Genomic DNA, 21,737 nt, shown 5'->3' on the forward strand with positions numbered 1-21,737 from the left:
ACTTTTATTCATATTCGTAAAAGGATTTGGAAAACTATGAATTAAGCTACACATTATTATGAAATTCATAGTGATGGTATGCTTTGTTGATGAGATCCCTATTTCGGTTAAAGTAAAAATTGTCAAAAACCTTCCTTAGTCTCCCCTATAGGATATATTAATTTGTAAATATATTTTAAATAAGTCTTAATCGTACCTACATTCCCTAAATCTTAACTTTTACGTTACAATTATATTATTACTTACAAGGAATATTATACTAATAAATCATTTAAAAAAACAAAGAAAGGTTTCTTGGAAAAATCGGGGCTAACGTGGCGGCGTAACGATCCAGATAAAAAAGAAACCTTTGATCTGAGCTGCGTGCCCACCTTCTGCTTCAAGTGAATACAAAATTAAAGGACATCTCAAGCACTGCCTAAATAAAATTGGCATCAGTCAACATGAAAGAAACGTTAAAAATAACGCTCTATTATTATTATGTTTGATGAGATTGTTTTGATTTTTTATGGTACGGCCAAGCGGTAATTACCCCGCCTACCCCTAACGAAACCGTTAGGGGTAGGCGGGGTAATTACGAACAGTCGAACATATAAGGGAGTTTTGGAATAAAATAAAAGATAGTGTTTGTAGATTAACTGTAACAGTTTCTTCTGGTACTTTAAACTACTACAATCAACAGTAAGTAGGTAAGTAAGTAAATTAATATTCTTCAGAATTCTTATAAAATAAGTGCAACTTTTTTTCGTTAGGATGAGTATTTAAAAATAAAATTAAGGGAGAAAATAAATTATAAGGTCCCCTTTTTTAGTCATTCGTAAATAACTCGTAAACGATGGCCAATAGCACAAAAATTTTTATTACATGAATAACTTACATAAAATTTCCTACAAAAAGGTTATTCAAACTTTTTCGCTAGGGTCAATATTAAAAACGATATTAAAGAGAGAAAGTAAATTCTAAGGTCCTCTTTTTAAATATTGACCCTAGCGAAAAAGTTTGAATAACCTTTTTTGTAGGAAATTTTATGTAAATTATTCATGTAATAAAATATTTTTTGCTATTGGCCATCGTTTACGAGTTATTTACGAATTACTAAAAAAGGGGACCTAAGTATTTATTTTCTTCCTTCAATATATTTTTTTAATATTGATGGTAGCGAAAAAAAGTTGCAATTATTTTATAAGAAATCTGAAACAGATTATTTACGTAAAAGATATTTTTTTGCTGTGGGCTACCGTTTACGAGTTATTTACGAAAAACAAGAACAATAAACGATTGTAGAACAAATTATAAGTAACTTTCCCACATTCATAATATTTTGTATTGAGATCACTCTGACCCACGCTTAATATTATTTTTTATCACCCATTTATCAAAAGTTTTGTATAATAAACTATATATTTTCTTAAACGTAATAAGTGTAGCTTTATGACTGTATATTTGTTTTCAGATTACTGCTACACTTAAAAAAAAAATTGGTAACTATGAAAAAATCAAAAACACGTTTTTTAATCTTTTCTACTTTATGCTTTTTTTTTGTTAGAAAGTGCATTGTTTTTGTTCCAAAACTAGATTTCTCATCCTCAATTTATCCGAAAATGATATATTACATGCCCTAATAAGTATAGTTTTAGAGAAATATTGCTCCAAGTGAAGCGCGGCAGCGTCGAACTTCCCCCCTCCCCCCCACTAAATGAGAGGTGGCTCTCTTCGGCTCCCGGTCTGTTTCTGCTCAAGACCAGCTAACAATCAACTGTGCCAAGTTTCAGTGCATAGTCTCAAAGTGCAAGGTCCCCATACAACGGTGTGCAGTAACAAACCAGCTATTATGCTAAAATACAATCGAAAATACATTTTAGGAACATGTAATAGTACATTGTGTATTAAGGGCGGGAAATAAGAAATTACGAACGAGTGTCAATTTTAAGCCCGATGCGAAGCGAGGGCTTAAAATGTTCACGAGTTCGGAATTTCTTTACCGCCCGTGGCACACACAATGTTTTTCATCACACTTGTAAGGAAAAAAAGGAGAATTAATAAAAACAAACTTCTGTATAAAACACTTTTCCGCCCTAGGGCGAAAATTTCAATTTCCCGCCCGCAAGCCCTACGTGTAAATAAGTGTTTTTCATCACACTTGCTCGGAAAAGATTTTTTCCGCCCTAGGGCGAAAATTTCAATTTCCCGCCCGCAAGCCCTACGTGTAAATACATCTTTTCCGAGCAAGTGTGATGAAAAACATTTTTAGTCACATAGGTACCTAATAATAATAATAGGAGTAGTAAACCATTGTACAAAAATACATTAAAAGTAACATTCAATTAGGAAAAGTGAAGTACAAAGGTGAACGTCCTTCTGAAGGATCTCTTCCAGTTAACCTTTGAATAGGTGATAGGACGAAGTGAAGAGATGGTGTCAAATGCAGCAACATGTAACTACCTAAGGATATAAATACATACATCATTTATACGATAAACATTATTGTATTACATAAACAAGAATAGGAAAAATACACTAAAAATTGGCTAGAAAGGGAAAGAAGTAGAAAGATATAAAGGTACTAAGGTGGTGGGGTGGTGGTAATCACTTGAGCGATGCAACCAGTTGTGCTTCTCTGAGCGAAATAATTATCCTTATTTGAATGCAAAATTGAGATTATGAAAACTGTCTTTAAGTATTAAGTAGTTAATAATGCATACTAATTTGGTAAATACCAATTTGTACATAAAAATGACTTCTTAATTTCAATAGGCCCTAGCTCATAACTGCATTCCCTTTCTGCAAGGCCTTAACGACATAGCATTCTAAAATCAGTCATATTTCTTGCACTGTAAGGTTCAAATTAAAAATAAAATGTTATCACATAATTAGATTCGCTAAAAATTTTTTCATTAATGCGTCAATAATCGAACCACGTGAACTAACAACAGGTTTATTGTGATACTATAATTATCTAGAAAAGCGTATGTTTCGCTTGATTATTTAAATCTTACGTCCTTTTAAAAGTAAACAATGTGTACCTAGAAAAGTATTTGCATCTTGCTCGTTCCTAAGTGTTAAGAAAATAATTACTAGTAGGTGTACGGTTCTCTCTCTTACTAGAACGATAAGAATTATTAGATGCTTTAAGCCATGAAATATAGTCGTGTGATGAATATTTGTATTGCGGTGTTTTTAGTGTTTGTTTACTTCCAAGGTATGTACCTACCCATATATTTAATTCGTAAATTACCTACCTAATTTCGATATATTTTTTACGAGTGGCGAGTATGATCATGATTGGATGTTTGTTACTCGACTTAAAAATAGGTATACTAAAAAATATACTGGAATAACGGGCACAGTTAGTTTAAAACTTGGAAATAGACACCTTTTTGTACTGAAAGTGAATATAATAGTACTGTCATCAGCAGAACTTGCTAAGCGTACGAGGTGTTCAAAATTACCTTGACTCGATCTAATAAAGTCGCCTCAAGATAATTTACAACAGTTGGCCCGCTTAGCAACTTCTGCTGCTGATTGTACTAAAGAAGGGGAAAAGTGCGTCAGAGTAAAAACACACGTATTCGGCAAACGAGATAATGACAAGATCTAGAAACGATATAGAGATCAACTAGATTTACATTAGATATCGACTAGATGTGACTTGGATATCTAAGTCATAACTTGTCGAAATCGTTCAAGAGGGCCTCCAGAATCGCGGAAACGTCAAATTTGACATATCTATCTTGTCGAAATCGTTCAAGAGGACCTCCAAAATCGCGGAAACGTCAAATTCTATCTTACAAATATCTTTAAATTATCCATATCGTAACTTGTTGAGGTCTAGTAGAGATCTAGTACATTTTCAGAATCGAGACGAAAGTCGCGGAAACTGTTATACTACTTGCGGTTTTAATTCGGTCAGTCGCAAGTAAAAGGTACCTTTATGGGTAAAGACAAATTTATTCCAGAATTGAGATGATATTATATAGAGGTATCGCCAAATCTGATATTTCTGAAGGCTTTTTCGGTTATTCAAATATACTCATCCACTAATTTAGAGGAACTCAAAAAAAAATAATGCACCTTTTAAAGTAAATTATTACAAAATTTGTTAAAAAAAAATTCGTCCATGAGTAGGGGAGACCGAGGTGAGTTGTGACAGAGGAGAGTTGTGACATTGTCGATTTTTTGGAATCTATTAACTAAAAACTAGGTCGCAATAGCACGCGTTTGTTAGTTCAAGTTGCGAGCTAACAAACGCACACTGTTGCGAGCTCACGAACAGTTATTAGATTCCAAAAAATCGACAATGTCACAACTCTCCTCTGTCAAAACTCACCTCGGTCTCCCCTACATATAAAAACGTGATTTAAAAAAATAAATCCTCTATCAGTTATATTAATTTGTTGCAGGGGTTACAGCACTTCAGAAGAAGTCCCATTGCCGATACAACTGTGAAGACCTCTGTTTGACCAGGGGCAAAACTGGCGGTGTATGCATGCGAAGTACCTGCAAATGTTTCTCTGCAATCGATAGCTGACTTCGGTTCCATCACGCCATAATTAATATATGTAAATCTTACTAATAGTTTTATAAATTAAAAAAAACATGGATAAATATTACAGTTTAATCCCGATCCTGACTTCCAAAGAAATAATTAAATGCATAATCAGTACTCCTTTTCTTGTCAATGTAGGTACCTATTTTTTATTTTTTATGAGCAGTTTTTTCTCTACCAGGCGGAAACGAGGCTTGAACGCACGATATTTTTTATTTTTTCAAGGGTAACATAATTGTTGTCGGCCCATTTTCAGGATCAGGTATCATAGTGTTCCGTTAGTAAAAATAGGTACCTAAACAACATAAAAGGGGGCTTTTACACGACGGCTCAAAAATAATAGTGTATTGTTGTGAATACTAAATGCACGTAACAAGTGAAATGAAGCAGTTTATGTATTTACTACTAAGAAGAGAAAATTTTAGCGGCTTTAATAAAAATTCTTAAAAAAGGCTCACTTTTATGTATTGTTCTTTTTGGACCCACGGTTTAGAACAGAGGGGAGAGATTTTTTGGGGTTTCGGATCAATTTTTTACGAAAACATTCACATTATCAAGAAACGAACGATCTATAGGTTTTGAAAGACTTATAAAATCTGTGACTAAGCAACGGGCATACAATGGTAGGACTAAATGGCAATGAATTAACTAAGTGTGCCTTTTTTACCAATTTCGTTAACATGGAACATCAGAAGTTCATAGTAAATTGATCATAAATCGGTCTCGCTCGCATAATATTTCAACATTTCTAAGCGCAAGCGAATTGTGGTCAGAAGTTTCATATTATGTGTGCTAAACTAAGTTTTAACCAAATTTGCAGCATTGCAACATAGAATGAATGGCTGCCGTTCCGTGAATATTTATTTCTGAGTTATTTCGGGCCAGGTTTCAGAAAGTTTGACGTAGTTACATTAGGTGCCTATCTTGTTCACGGTTAAACAAGTCTAGTGAAACTAACCGTGCATCATTCAAAACAATTCTAGTAATCTTCACATTTATGAACATAAAAGGAAGGTTGTATAATTGATAGACTTTAATGACAAAATAATTGAGATCAGGTTAATCAAAATTAATTTTGTTTTCTAATTATCTTGTTAAATTGGCAATGTTATTCTTTAGATCGTTAACGATAATGGGCGAGTCACCGCTATTTTGCGTAGATCTTTCGCTTTCAACTGCCAACAAAGCGAATAGTAGAGCTACGTCTAGGATAACGCACGCTATAACGGTCCGGCCCCGGGCCGGGGCGCCCGACACTTCAGTTATGAAAGCATCACGTGATCACCGATCAGCTGTCATAGGATAAAGTGTCAGAAGCCACGTCCCGGGCCCCGACCGTTCTAGCATGAGTCACCCTTTAAACTCCTGGTAAGTGTACTGGGTCTGCTCATATGTCGAATTTTAAATTTTTTTTAGACCTTTTAACTCAATTCTATGCGTGTGTAACTGCAATTACCTACCTATTTCTAGACGGAAATGACGTATCTGCAAACAGCAGCAAATTGTACCAAACTGGCGTCGACTCGGGGACAATAAATCCCGAAAAGTATTCATTTCATTCATTTCTGAAAGATGAACAAAATATCTTGAGGGACTTGTTCCAGCAATACGTCACAATGAATGAGACTGAGCCGATTAATTACGAAGATTGGCTCGTTCTAAATAACTTTGGAATACGGCCCGATACACAAGAGTCTTTGTTCGCTAGGAAAATAACGAAGCGGAGTACGGCGGACAACAAGAGGCGGTTCGTCAATACGGTTCGGAAGGGGAGCATATTGATTACAGGTCGAGGTATCGGCGGTCTGTTCGGGCTGCTATCATGACTACAGACATCTGGGTCTTAGAAATGCCAGGCGGCAGAGGCTGAAGAAACGGGATACATAAGTGGTATGACGAGCACGAGATTGGACAACAGATTTGTGAACTTTTGTCAAGACCAAGTCTGCGCTCCGTAGACCAGGATGGGAAGAATGCACATGTCCATGAGCTTTCTTTTTAAAGATATAGGGAAGCTCCCCTTCATTTGCTCCTTCATAGACCAATAGCTCTTCCAGGCACTTCCGGTTCGTCTTGAGACCTCCTTGTCCTGTCGTCATTATACACACCTATAAGACAAGTATATTCTGAAATATATGTTGCTTAATTGAAACATCTTCCTCGGTTGTTGGTTCCCGGCATTTTGCCACGGCTCGGGAGCTCGGGGTCCGCCTGGCAACTAATCCCAAGAATTGGCGTAGGCACTAGTTTTTACGAAAGCGACTGCCATCTGACCTTCCAACTAGAGAATGCAAATCGGTTATTTTTTGTATGGAAATAACCGCGGTTTCGGTTAAAAACCGATTATATCCATACAAAAAATAACCGAAAGTAACCGATTTGCATTCCCTACTTCCAACCCAGAGCGTAAACTAGGCCTTATTGAGATTACTCCTGTTTCCTCGCGATGTTTTCCTTCACCGAAAAGCGACAATGTAAATATCAAATGATATTGTGTAAGTATATAAGTAGGTACTGAAAAACTCATTGGCACGAGCCGAGGTTTGCACCCACGTGACCTCCGGATTGAAAGTCGCACGCTCTTACCGCCCTGCCACTAGGGGCCCGATTCCGATTTTGAAATAGACATCTATTAGATATCTTTTAGACATCACCAAGATACGATAACGATATGTTTAAGATCTAACCTGTCAAATTTGACATTTGCGCGATTCTGGAGATACTCTTGAACGATTTCCACAGGATATGACTTAGAGATCCAATTCACATCTAATAGATATCTTAGTCTATCTAACGTAAAAGTGACATTGGTTGCCCGAATTGCGTTGCAAAAGAGAACTAGTTGATATCTAAACTATAACGTATCTAGAATGAATCTAGTACGTGTCGTCTCTTGTGAATATCTTGAAGTCCGAATACGGCAGTTGGTGCTTTTATATACTCGTAACTGAAACATGAAGGCTTATTTACATCTCTTATTCTTATTCTTATTCTTATTCTTATTCTTATTTGTACCTAAGTACCTAATTAGGAATGTGGATTCTTTTATATATATATTTCCTTGTGTGATGGTGATGCGCATGGTTTTACCGTATTGCGTGTCATTATCGGTTAGGTTATAATATGTACTCGTATGTACCTACATATTCTGCAAAGAGTATCGGCGCGATTCGAACTTTAAGATATCGCGCCGTTAGACATTCACTAGATATGAAATAGTAAAGATATGTGACGTTCCACGGAAAAAGGTACCTTATGGCGGCTGGCGCTTACGCTTATTATTAACGCCGCTCCAATATTCAGTCGGGGCAATGGTACCTTTTGCCGTGGAACGTCACATATCTTTACTATATCTTATCTAGTGCATCTCTATTTCATTTCCCGAATCGCGCCGTATTACACGTTAATTCCGTGCCAATTATTATTATCATTCAATTCATACCTATTCAATATTGGGCTCATATACTGAAGTGGAAATAAAAGGGACGACAATCCAGCCATTTCGAACGTACACTGACCTCAGAATTCATCACACTGATGTCATTTAAATATCGTGCGTCTGATGCGTCTTGTTTGCGCCTAATACAGGCATGTACTGAAGTACGAAGAAAAAGCACGATAGCCAAATTACTTCATTTAGATATTCTGATGTCAGTGTAATAGATTCGAATTGACCTGAGGATTCAATTTATTTAGGTTTTAGCATTGGCAAAATAGAGCTCGAAATGATATTGACCGGCAAATAAGGAAAACGAGACGTTTAATTACAATACGCTAGTCATTTGTTTTTAATACTGTAGAACGAACATACGTTGTTCAGTTAATAGTAGCATTTAAAGTGTAGTGAAATGGATTACCATAAAGGGACTGATATCAAAAATTTAGAGCTTCTTTGCTCTGAAGATCCGGGACATTCTACTTGCAATGATATAAGTGAAATGTTGAAGTCCATTTTTCTGACTTTAACTTTCATTGTCGTGACCTCAATTTCGACAGCGAGTGTACTGTTTGGACTTATTTTTTGGTACCTGATTCCCAGTTACCGGGTGTTTAGGCATTACGCATTCCTGAATTTACTTCTGGCCAATACTGCGTTTCTTGCTGGAATATTTGCTCAAAAGAAAGCCGATGTGTTCAATCATGTTATATGTTATATCTTCATGGTTTTCACTCATTGGTTAATTGTGGTCAGTGGTATGTTTTATTTTGAATTCGCAAAAGTATTCAAACATGATATTAAACACATTTATATAAAATCGACTGTTTCCTGTTGGCTGCTGCCTGGTGTTTGGATAACTATTGGATATTTCACTAAAATTGAATACATCAGTTACGTGTGTATGGTGTTGGTTCTACTTAACTTTTTAATTTATGTAAGAGTATTATATGCTTTGTGTACAACTAGTGGCCCCTGTGAATGCAAACGTATTATTTTAGCAACATTTGCTTTTATATGTACAGGGATGGTAATGTACGCGCCCATGATGGTCCAGGTGTACAAAATTTCAGATTTATCCTTAAACGATATGATGGTGTTTTGTTTTTGTTACGCTTTCACTGTAATGGCTATTAATATTTTCTATTTATTATTAAAAGTTCATAGGGAAAAATGGGCGGAGTATCAGAGTAGAGAAACGAACAATTTCCTATAAAACCTAAATTTTGTATTAGCTAAGATTACTATTAATACTTAGGAGTAAAGAAGTATTATTATTTACCGCTAAAATTTTTATTTAAATTAAATTATACCTGTTTTCAGTTTTCATCTACCTCAGCTATTGAAACCTGAGTTTTTAATAAGGTAAACGTACTAGTGCTCGACATGCTAATGCCCAATAGATGACACTTTGCTGTCACCTATATTGATAATGATTAAGTTTCAAGATGACATATACTGGGACCGCGTCGAGCACCAGTACGTTTACTTATATAGTAAATATAATCTTAGACGAAATTCGACTTCGCAATTCATTGGGACCTTGGCCAACTGCCATGCCATAAGTATCTAAGTACATAATGAAATACCTATACAGATGGACTATACTAGTTAATTAAAAGCATCTCTGGCGAACTATTATAATCAGATTATGGACAGGTAGGTACAAATTAAATACTACATACCTACTCAACCAAGTGATAACCTTATCGAAGTCAGTTAAGACGAAAATTTTTTTTTTAAATAATTTATAGTTTTTTTTTTAGCATTAGAAAGAACTTCAAAGAAGGTAAGCGATCTTGGCATGCCTTTTAATTGAAAAACGCTTTTTAAAAATCAATAACTATTACTTATGAAAGCAGAAGAATATAAATGATCGTATTAGATTGATAATTGTCACATATTTGTCATAACTTATTTTTAAAATGTGTTTTTCAATTAAAAGACACATCAAGATTGTTTACCTAATTTCTAATGGTAACAAAAACGAAGTATAAGATGAAATTTATTTACAAACAAGATATACACAGTGGTATTACTAAAATAAATTAATAACTAGCTTAAATCAAAAATAGGCCCTTGGGGTACCTAGGATAGTTAAGTATTTGTAATTAAAATAACGTTCAGCTGTTTCTTAATTATGCCTTGTTATCGTTTAGGGAAGTAATTGATTTTAGTAGGCTATATTAAATGTTTACACTAATTTTGTAATCGACATTTGGAATGTTCGAATAAACTCATTGATTGCTGAGTTATCGCGAATTTTGATTGCGTTTTCCTTGATAACCAAGCAATGAAACTCGTCTAAGAGATTCGTATGGAGTATGGTTAGAGAAAATATTTACCTTGGTATTGGTACTGATACGAAAGATTGGCAGTTTATGAGCCTATATACCTTCTGAATTTAATCGATCATTGAATCGTCATTCAGAAGGTGTACGTAACAATGAAGGTGTGTTTCTTGCTTATTAGCCTACTTATTTGTTTAACAGTCGGGGTTCCAGTAACAGATATTAACTTTGGTAAGTAGGTACATTTACAATACAGTATTATAAAAATATACGTATGGCTATACACACATAATGTATAAAATTTACACTTAACATCAAAATTTACAATTACTGACAAAATTAGATAATATCATAAGTAGGTACCAAAATAATCATAATATGGCTCCATAATTTTGGCGTATTTAAACGACCTTTTTATGAGTTCAAAACTGAAACAGCAAATCTAAAACTCTAAGAACAAATTTAATTATTTTCTATGACATTATTTTAATTTGTGTTATTTCAAGTAGACATGTATACTATTATTTAAACCCTATTTATTGTGTATAGCCTTGGAGACTGAAGGCCTTGGTAATATTTTCCTTCGTATATGACAATTATTTCGGTTAGCCAAATTAAAATTTATGGTGTAAAGACTAAACACTAACACCCCAATCGGAAAGCCAGCTCCACTTATCTATATGTCCCACTTATATCCGTATTGACTTTAACTAGTAAATATAAAGTAACGTCGTAATCTTTTCAGATACACGTCGGTTACTTATGAACCTCAGTAAGATCCTTCCTGCGGCGCGGGCTTGCTCGAGTTGGTTCCCTCAAAACAGCGTCTACTGTACAACAAGTCAACCTTATCCATGAGACTAATAAAATTGATGTACTTACAACTCATGTAAATGATAATCGGTATACCTACACATTTTGTGTACCGACTATGGGTACTAGAACTGTTTAAATTGAGGATCATGGATAAATTTAAACCTATTCAATTAATACTAACTAAATAAATAATATAGGTACAAAGGTGTCCTGTTTACGTGAACGTAAATTACTTGGCAATTTTACTTATTGATAAAATGTATAGCAATATAGGTAACGTAGGTACATGGATATCAAATTGTTGGGTTTGGTTCATCATCTTCATATCAGCCAGAGGACGTCTATTGCTGGACATAATTACTTAAGCCTCCCCCAAAGAGTGCCACAATGACCGGTCTTGCGCCACCCGCATCCAGCGGACTGCCGCGGCCTTTACCAGGTCATCAGTCCACCTTGTGGGGGGTCTACCCACGCTGCGCCTTCCGGTACGTGGTCGCCACTCAAGAACCTTTCCGCCCCAATGGCCATCGGTTCTACGGGCAATGTGTCCCGCCCACTGCCACTTAAGTTTAGCGATTGGGTTTGGTTGCTTAATCAATAAGAACTTGGAACTTTTGTACCCTAACCGGAACGTTCATTTATAATGACTTTAGCAGTGAGTACCTTAAGAGGATAGCGGAGGACCGCTTCGGATATCGACATTATGAGAAATATTTTTACAGAAATTATGCTATATAAAACGGTCTTATCGCTAAGAGTAATCTCTATTTGTTTAGAATTATGTACGAGTTAGGTATGTATACCTAACTCGACGACCGAGTGTGAGACATAACTTTGTAAAATAGCGATGATTATCCATTTTCTGATGTAAGTACTGATTGCTTAGTAAGTATTACAATAGCAAACTTAAGTAATTGTGTTTATATATTATAATAGTTATACTGTTAAATTTATCATCCATGGTACCTAATTGAAATTATATTAAGCTAACAATAACAGAACAACTTCAATTTGACATACCTATTGCCTACAAAATATGTAAACATTAATAGTACTTAGTACATACTGAAGCGTAATTCCGTGATGGCATTTATTTCAAATGATATCGCACTTAAATATGTAAGTACCTCTACTAAACAAGCGTTGGTGCCTAAACATAATATCCTCCTAACAAAACCAAAATCAACTCTATTCCCTGTACTAAAGGTTCAAACTTCAGTGGCAAATTCTGGATTTTTCATTTGTATGACTTGGATCAAAAATCCAGAATTTGTCACTAAAGTTACAACCTTTAGTGAAGGGAATAGAGTTGATTTTGGTTATGTTTGAAAATTGAACGAAACAAAGGAACTGCGACTCTGTTCCCGTTGAATATGATTTAAATTTCATCGAAGTGAATAAGTACTATAGGTAGGACCTTCGGCCTTAGGAGGAAAAAACAGATGCGGATGCGGATATTTAAAGCCTCACATCCGCGGATGCGGATGCGGATGCGGATGTCAAGATTTGGTACTTAAATGTTACATTTTTAGCATTTTTTATTTAAAAAAAACGAAACGTGTAGTTTTCGGCAAGAATATAGGTGCGTTTTATTGAATAAACTTCTACTATTTAATAAACTTGGCCGACTTTTCGGGATCTAGACGATTTCGTTATATATAATGACGAAATAAATTATACCTAGCACTTCCGCCGCCAGCGCCACCGCTAATACGTTTCTGTTACCGACTTGGTCGACATCCGCATCATGCGGATGCTCCGCATCGATTTTATGCGGATGCGGATGCAGATGTGGATGTTGAAACTAATGCGAATATTCGCAACATCCCCGGTACAAATAACAACGGTATAAATACAACCTAAGGCACAGTAACCAGGATTTTACTTTTGAACTCCCGTCCTAAATGCTCGAAGATAATGTGATTACTGTTGCTGTCCGGATACTGTGCGACGTTGCAAGATAATGCTGAAATGGGTTCCTTACACCAGGAGTAAAAAGGACAGTTGCTATCGCGATCGCGGACAGCGGTAACAAGCTGCTGATAAATTGAGTTGCCACTTGTTTCACGGTTCGCTACTCTTGTGTACCGCGGGCTCACAATGCCTTTTAAAAGGACAAATTTTTGTACCTATGGATATAAGTATATTACGTGCATACGTGGTAACTATTTTGCTAACTGCTAAGCTGAATAGGTACAATTACATGTATTACAAAAAAATTTAGCGCTTTATCATAATGTTTTCTTTTATCTTCTAAATAGTTTTTTTTTGTTTGTTATCTTTGTTATCAGTTTATTAAAACTGAAAAACACCTATTTTTAACCGACTTATGAAAGGAGGAGATTCATTGTCATTCTTATTTATTTGTTAGTTAATAATTTCAACTTTACCGTTAGTAGGTACCTAAACTTTTTCATAGTACAGTGTGAATGGTAAGTATATGTAGGTATCTGCTTAGTGTATAAGTCTAGCATTTAATTTTGTTTAAATGCTGAGTTGCTCCATTTCATAATGTTCTATTTCTCTGCTTTTGTTGTCTGTACATGTTTGTGATTGACAAGAATAAGATAAAAATGAAATATATCATCTTTATCTTTAAATAAAGACTAATGTGCAAAAATGGGAGATTTACGCAATCACCCCACATTTCGAATGAACAAACCCATACATAAATTTTATATTTAAAAAAATATCCAAACCAGCCTGTGCAAAATATTAGTACCTAATTTAAAAAATAAATAAATTAAATGATTAAATCACTTAACGTACAATTCAGACGTTCCTAATACTTTGTTAGGAATGAAGGTATATGCTTTACCAAGAAAGCGATTTTCCTAAATTTAATTTTACACACCCCCGAAGAAGATTCACAAGTCTAGACGGAACTCCACCGCCCGGCGCCACTTCTGCCATAAAGTATCCTGGGTATTGTTTTTCTGTACAGTGCCACTTAGAAAAATTACAGTGTTTCTTACTGATTTGACGTTGATTCCAGGTGAAAATCAGGTATTGAGCAACTGTAAATCTAAAGGTGAAAATATAGGATGCTAATGATAGTGATAGGTAATGCGTAAAGACTAGGAAAGGGCCACGCCTCACGGATAAAGCCGACCACTGACTAACAGTCCGCCGGACGATATCGGCCGGTCAGTTGTTCGGAATTGTCAAATTTTTGTTGTAACTGACAGGCCGATATCGTCCGGCGGCCTGTTAGTCAGTGGTCGGCTTTACATATGAACCACAAATACTAACATCTAGGTACAACTCATCACTTGTGACATGACATCTTCAGCTTACACATCTTTTTAGACATAAGTTAGCTGACACAATCATACGGGAACCGAAAGACGTAAACATGCACTAATTAGGCAATAAACGATTTCTGATTCTGATTCACGGATTACACTAGTATACAATTACATACTAATACGAAGTAATTACTTCGTATTTTTAGGAGTAGATAAAAGGAACCTATACCTAATCAATCTTGACGTGTCTATTTATTGAAAACGCTTTTTTTTAATTAAAATTTATTATACAAAAGGTTAATGGTACATAAATAATCATACAAAAGTAACTTAAATATATTTAAATATTAAAATATTTTAACCTAAAAGGCCTCCGCGGGCTGTACCGGGTGCAAAGGTGCCCATTATACTTGCCGCGTTATCACGTTGGATAGCGATGGCCAGCCTTTGCACCAGGTACGAACCCGCGCGAGCGTCAGAGGTCCTCTCCCTGATTCTACCTCCCACCTCCCTTATAAAAGCTATGGCGTCAGACCCCCAACACCCCGTTACCTACTTACCACTTATGAAAGCAAAATAATGTATTAAATGATCGTTTAATTATGATTATATATTTTTTAAAAGCCACTATTTGTAATCTCGCATACCCATTTATTAGATATTTGAAATATTTTATCAATTGTGCCGAAGTTAAGGTTTAGGTTCAAGAGCTGAGTAAATAAAGCTCTCTCTCTTCTTCCGGGCGTTATCCCGGCATTTTACCACGGCTCATGGAAGCCTGGGGTCCGCTTGACAACTAATCCCATGATTTGACGTAGGCACTAGTTTTTACGAAAGCGACTGCCATCTGACCTTCCAACCCAGAGGGGAAACTAGGCCTTATTGGGATTATTCCGGTTTCCTCACGATGTTTTCCTTCACCGAAAAGCGACTGGCACATATAAAATGATATTTCGTACATAAGTTCCGAAAAACTCATTGGTACGAGCCGGGGTTTGAACCCGCGACCTCTGGATTGAAAGTCGCATGCTCTTACCGCTAGGCCACCAGCGCTTCACTAAGTAAATAAAGCTCATGGCTGAGTTATTACAAAGTTGCCGGCAGACGGCGAAATGCACTTCGTGTACTTGCGATGTTAGTTGTTTCGTTTTCATGTGTGTCGAAAATCAACAACGTTGTTTATTTCTAAAGATAACTTACAGTTCGTTGATTCAACATGTCTAGTGTTGACAATAGGATAGAGTGAGATAGGGAGATCAATGACCTTACAAAACCGTTGTGTATGGTAATAGTGCTCAATAAAATCATAGACCGTACTAGTGTAATCATACATCTTTCATATCATTAGACAGTATGAGTTGTAGAGTTAGACTAAGAAAAGTCTGCTGAGATTTTGATAGCCCACGCAGTGCAAGTGTTATTTTAAAGTCAAACTTCTATGAAAATGTGACGTATAAAATAACACTTACACTGCGTGGGCTACCACAATCGCTGCAGATTATGAGTACATGGCAGATTTTTAATAATGAAGAAGGGAAATAAATAATTCTTTTTAAAGTTTTTCATGGGAAGGTTCGATTTGGTAGATGCTTGATTTTTAAATCATTATATGTATAAACTCTTATGTTATCTAAATTGTAAGAACATACAAAGACACAATTATGGCACAAGATAGGCAGTACAAAGGCAAAATTTATCCCTTTTAGGATGACTCACGTTAGACCGGGCCGTGTCCGACCCGGAGCTTCCGGTGCATCGTTTTCTATGGAAAGCATCACGTAACCGTCATGTCATATAATAGAAAAGTAAGCGCCGGAAGCTCCGGTCCGGACACGGCCCGGTCTAACGTGAGTCATCCTTTATGGGGATTATTTTATATTGATTGGTTTTTTTATTGGATTGCTTTGCATGTTTGGATAAAAGCACTACTTATTCTGTCTCGGCCCATATAACCATTCCAGTCGCAGAATCATCAAAGTGGTAACTAAATGTCAGATGTGTCGTAACAGAGTCCACACAATGTGTCTAGAATTGTTTCGAAACAAAGTGTCGTCGCCGTGTGTACACTTTTCCGTAACAAGGTGTCGACACATTTGTGTGCACTTTGCGTGCGGTTTGCGACTGAATCTGACAGCAAATTTGTGACAGCAAATGTCAATATAAAATACCTCTTGAAAACCAAGGTTTGTCAAACTACTATTAGTGTCTCGTGTACTCGTAAGTAATTCTAGTAAGTCATCATGGGCGATGCAAATGATAATAATCGACCAAAACCATATAAACATCCAACACCCGTCAACCTTTTACGGAAAAGTTTTTAAAGAAATGCAATAAGCTACTTAGGTCAGCCAACGAATGCTCCAAAAAGTTGTAGAGGGAAATGCTCGGAACACAATTTTTGACTCTGTAACTTGGTTTGGACAAGTTAGGAGGTGAACATATCAAAAGTCCCCGGCCGTAGCCCTTGAGCGGGGGGAAGAGAGGGGGCTTTGAAGGTCCCATTTTCCGGTTTTTCGATTATATCTCGGAAACTGCATCTTAGCGACATGGCCACTTATACAAAATGAAAGTTAATTTAATTTGTTACAAGTTTATTCAGTCAATTTTTGAGATATCCGCTCTTGAAAGTTTATTTAGGGCTCTCAATTTTTCTTGATATATCTACATCAGTGAAGGTGGTAGGCCGTGTATGGTATCGTTTTCGTAAAAATCTGGGTTGCTGAATCCATTTAGGGTATCACATTGACACCATTCCACAAAATTTAAAAAAATCTTTTTAGGGTTCCGTACCTCAAAAGCAAAAAACGGAATCCTTATAGGATCACTCGTGCGTCTGTGTCTGTCCGTCTGAATACACAAAATAGTTCTTTACCTATGGATGACAGGAAAACCTATTAGAAATGTGCAGTCAAGCGCGAGTCGGACTTAATGTACGGAACCCTTAATACGCGAGTCCGACTCGCACTTGGCCAGTTTTTTTTTAAACTCCTCTTGGCGCTTATCCGCTGAACCGATTTCGTTGAAATTTGGTATAGAAATAGTTTGCGTCCCGGAACAGGACATAGGATAGATCTTATAACCAAAATCATCTTTTGAAGGTGTGAAAAGTGGTGTGGAAATTTATACGGGAAATCAATAACCGCTGAACCGATTTATATTAAATTTGGGATGGTCTACATCTTTGATTTAGTTAAAAATGATAAAAAAACATGACTTCAAACTAAACTTAAACAGTATTAACTTCAAGAAGTCAATTCTGAATTCCCCCCTACACCTCATTTCACACCTTTAAAGGATGATTTTTGAGATAACTTATTGTGTCCTGTCTCGGGACTCAAAATATATGTGTACTAAATTTAAATTAAAACTGTTCAGCAGTTTAAGCGTGAAGAGGAGTTTAAAAGAAAGTATTTTAATAAGTTTATATGTTTTTACTTTGGAATGGTGTCAATGTGATACCATAACTAAATTTGGTACTGCGAATTTATACGAAAACGATACCAATCATGGCCTCGTAGCTTTACTGTTGTAGAAGTCAAAATAAAATTGAGAGCCCTAAATTCTTATTACTTGGCCAAACTTGTGTAGACGGAAAAGGAAAAATAAAAATCTTCGGCAGGAATATAAGACACAAATATAATTTTTTTTTGCGTTATTATTTCAATCATCAAATATAAACATATCTTGATTATATTATATTATTCTAGTGAGATCCTCATAGATAAACAAAAACATTTACTTAAAAAATTACAAGGTCGAAATGTCCCGGAACTTGTGAGAGTAATATGTGAAAAATAAAAACTTTTATGACAAAAAAATCTGGACTCAATTTAAGAAGCATCCAATTGCGTCGAGGAATCATCTGTATTTTTGCTTGTTTCATTACCTCCTCGCTTCTTTTTTGTCCTTTGTATTCTGTAGCAATTTGTTAGATCTGAAAATAAACATAACTTGCGTCGTCACGGATGTCGATTTATAGGTTTTAGGGAGAGCAGAATTCGAAAACGATGATCATTTTATAATCCAAGATGGCGGCTACGTATTTTGTCATAAAAGTCGTCATGAATATCGTTTTATAGGTTTTAGGAAGTGCCGATTTCGAAAATGATGACCAGTTTGGAATCCAAGATGTGTGCCATGCACTTTGTCATAAAAGTCGTCATGGATATCGTTTTATAGGTTTTAGGGAGTGCAGAATTCGAAAATGATGACCATTTTGGATTCCAAGATGTCTGCTGTGCACTTTGTCATATAAGCCGTCATAGATGTTGATTTATAGGTGTTAGGAAGAGCAGATTTGGAAAATGATGACCATGACCAATAAAACGACATCCATGTCGACTTTTAACATAGTGCATGGCCGCCATCTTGGATTCCAAAATAGTTATTATTTTCGAAATCTGCGCTCCCTAAAACCTATTAAACGACAGCCATGACGACTTTTATGACATACTGCATGGCCGCCATTTTGGATTCCAAAATGGTCATCATTTTCGAAATCAGGACCCCCTAAAACCTATAAAACGACACCCATGACAACTCTTATGACATAGTGCATGGCCGCCATTTTGGATTCCAAAATGGCCATCATTTTCGAAATCTGCGTCCCCTAAAACCTATAAAACGACATCCATGACGACTTTTATGACATAGTGCATGGCCGCCATTTTGGAATCCAAAATGGTCATCATTTTCTAAATCTGCGCCCCCCAAAACCTATAAAACGACACCCATGACGACTTTTATGACATAGTGCATGGCCGCCATCTTAGAATCCAAAATGGTCATCGTTTTCGAAATCTGCGCCCCCTAAAACCTATAAAACGACACCCATGACGACTTTTATGACATAGTGCATGGCCACCATTTTGGAATCCAAAATAGTCATCATTTTCTAAATCTGCGCCCCCCAAAACCTATAAAACGACACCCATGACGACTTTTATGACATAGTGCATGGCCGCCATTTTGGATTTCAAAATGGTCATCATTTTCTAAATCGGGGCCCCCTAAAACCTATAAAACGACATCCATGACGACTTTTATGACATAGTGCATGGCCGCCATCTTGGAATCCAAAATGGTCATCATTTTTGAAATCTGCGCCTCCTAAAACCTATAAAACGACACCCATGATGACTTTTATGGCATAGTGCATGGCCGCCATTTTGGATTCCAAAATGGTCATCATTTTCGAAATCGGCACTCCCTAAAACCTTATAAATCGACACCCATCTCGACTTTTATGACAAAGTGTTTGGCTACCATCTGCATGCAAGACATTTCTATTATTTTTACGTACAAAAATGGCCCCCTGTCAACTTCCAACCGAGATTTAATCGATAATTTATTCGATTAATATTCAGATTAATTCAATTTCAATCTATGTTAGGTCGACTAAACTAATCGCGATTAAAATTTGAGGATTAACTTTTTTTATTCCATTAATTAGTCGAATAAACAGTTAATCTATTAAGTCCCATCTCTGACCACGGCATTTTTACACTTTGAGAATATCTGAAAACAAATGAACACAAGGAGCCATTTTGCAAATCCAGTAACTTTGTTATTACTTTTGACAGCGCGTGTCATGTGTCTACACAGAGTCGACACAAAGTCGAAACATTTGCGACTACTTTGTGACTGCAATATTTCTCAGCCTTAAACTATATTTATACATCATAATTAACAAGTTTCGTAGTATGTAAAGCGTTATTTCTGTTATTTAAGTGTAGTATACGCATCGAAGTACTAAAACTGCCTCAAATAATATAGTTATGAACACAGGCACTGAGAAGTAAACAATTTCATTTCCGGCTAAACTAAAACAATGTGGTGGCGCGTTGATTATATTACACTTAGTTTATCAAATCACTCGAGCAGTTTAATTCCCCATAATAATTTAAGTCCTATTGTAATATAAATGCAAACAATATATAATTACGTCTTGTAATCCGTTTTAGAGATGGCGTATTAATGTCACTTATTTTTATTTAACTATTTTTCCATCTGACAGTTTCCATTTGACAGGAACAAAATGAACGAATGAACGAATGATTTTGGCATAAAGTAGTCGCAAACTCGTAACAATGTGTGCACACGGCGACCACACTTTATGTCACTTTGTGTCATGTGTCGACCCTTCCCCATTTCTGGTAACTGTGTCGACACGGCGACGACTCTGCGACTGGAATTGTGACCGAAACAGACGGTGTCGACACAAGATGTGTCTACACCGCGTCGTAACGGCGACTGGATATGGTTGTATGGGGGCAGTTATAGCAATTCGTAGTTTCGACGTCTTTGTAGAACTCAGCTTCGCATCGCATCCTCCGACAAAATCGAAACTCATCCAAGAATTGCCATTTCTCGGCCTTTGCAGTAAAGTGATGTATTATTATAACATTTATTCGACCCAACCAAACATCCTGCGAAAATACAAATAAGTACTACTGATGCTATACAGCGACGAGCAAGTAATCCAATATTTTTTATCAGGGCGCGTTTTGTGGATTGAATTTATCTATGTAGGTACTTATACCGCCGTAAAAGATACAGATCAGAAAGACATATTTTATATTTATCTTAACACTTTACCTGTCACTTTTACACTTGAAATGATTCAGCTTGTCACAGAATAAGTAGCAAAACATTTTGCTCCCTAACAATTTCTATTTCTGTTGCCTACTTAACTAGCATATTATATGATGGGATAAAAAAAAATCAGTTCACGTTAAGTTTGTCGCAGGTATACCTAAGTATACCTAAGTGAACTGTGCCTTAACGTGTACCTAAGTACACGTTCACTGCCAAGAGTACCAAGTCGGTGCGAAATTAGCGTGATCTGAGTATATAGTATTTATTCGCTTTAGGCAGCTTAAGACGAAACAGGAGCTGAGTTTTAAATATTTTAGGTAAATATACCCGTCTCGCTAACGGAAGCGGCACCTAAAAGTAGTGCGATAAGGACAAGGTGAAAAATCCTGCGTAAAAATCTCAAAAATCGAGGTTTCGTACTCCTCTGTTTCCTCCTCCAAAACTTAACCAATCGTAACCAAATTTGGAAATCTAAATGATTATGAAATTATCTGTGTCGGACCGTTTTGTTTTTTTTGGCTAATTGATATCAGTTTTGAATGCCACGCCTCTCATTGCGGCATAGTCAATTAGGCCATTTTGGCCATTTTTGAAGGGCTCTAGCGCCTTAAAAAACAAAAATATCGAAAAAAGCAAAACAGTCCGACACAGATATTGACAATATTAATCTGTGTTGAAAAAATCATTGCTCTAGCTTCAAAAACCACGGAGGAAAACGAGGAGTACGTTTGTATGGAGAAATGACCACTCCTGTTGGCTCTTAATTAGGACCAAGTAAGCGCTGCCGATAAAAATAATAATAG

At 36.2% G+C, this 21,737-nt stretch overlaps 1 long non-coding RNA gene across 1 annotated transcript in view; it reads right to left on the reverse strand.

The window, feature by feature from the left end:
• LOC134666626 (uncharacterized) overlaps window positions 1-21,737 on the reverse strand; it is a 298,176-nt gene that overhangs the window by 110,801 nt on the left and 165,638 nt on the right. The gene's annotated exons all lie outside the window — the stretch shown is intronic.

Source organism: Cydia fagiglandana, chromosome 8 (assembly GCF_963556715.1).
Source record: "Cydia fagiglandana chromosome 8, ilCydFagi1.1, whole genome shotgun sequence".
In the NCBI taxonomy this organism is placed as follows: Eukaryota; Metazoa; Arthropoda; class Insecta; order Lepidoptera; family Tortricidae; genus Cydia; species Cydia fagiglandana.